The sequence below is a fragment of the Nanorana parkeri genome, unplaced genomic scaffold, assembly GCF_000935625.1.
Source record: "Nanorana parkeri isolate BGI_ZX_2015 unplaced genomic scaffold, ASM93562v1 scaffold1943, whole genome shotgun sequence".
NCBI classification, from domain to species: Eukaryota; Metazoa; Chordata; class Amphibia; order Anura; family Dicroglossidae; genus Nanorana; species Nanorana parkeri.
In genome coordinates this window covers 171,107-171,616 of record NW_017308211.1, presented here as the reverse complement: position 1 = coordinate 171,616, position 510 = coordinate 171,107, and positions in this window count along the sequence as shown.

Sequence of the window (510 nt, the reverse complement as noted above, 5' to 3'; positions counted from 1 at the left end):
AAATTAAGAAAAAGTGATTTCTAAAATTGTTTAACTCAAAGCACCTCTAAACATCGCACTTGTAAAACTCTGGAGAGGCTGGAAATAATGTTGCAGGCTGATGCCATCAGAGAATTGTAGATGTCAATGAGAGCATGACTTGTGATCGTTAATAGTTTATTTGATTTCATGCTCTGGCTCAATAGCTGCCTTTAGCCTCCTTCTATTGTCTTGTGACCTCTGTCTGTCCGGTGATCGTTACAGTAATTTATTGGAGCAAGGAAACGCCTCGATCTCCAGCTTCCTAGGGTTCCCTCTGTATTGTACTTGGAGAAAGCAATTACTTTGCTGCACATATGCTCATGTTGTTTTAGGAAATGGCAACGGTTTGTGCTAGACAGGTCATATCATACAAGGAAATGCTATTTCTTCCCAATTTATTTACAGTAGGGTTGGCTCATCAGTGGAAATAGGTGAAATGCTACTCACAGTAATTAAGTAAATGGAGTCTGCATATGTACACTGATCCAA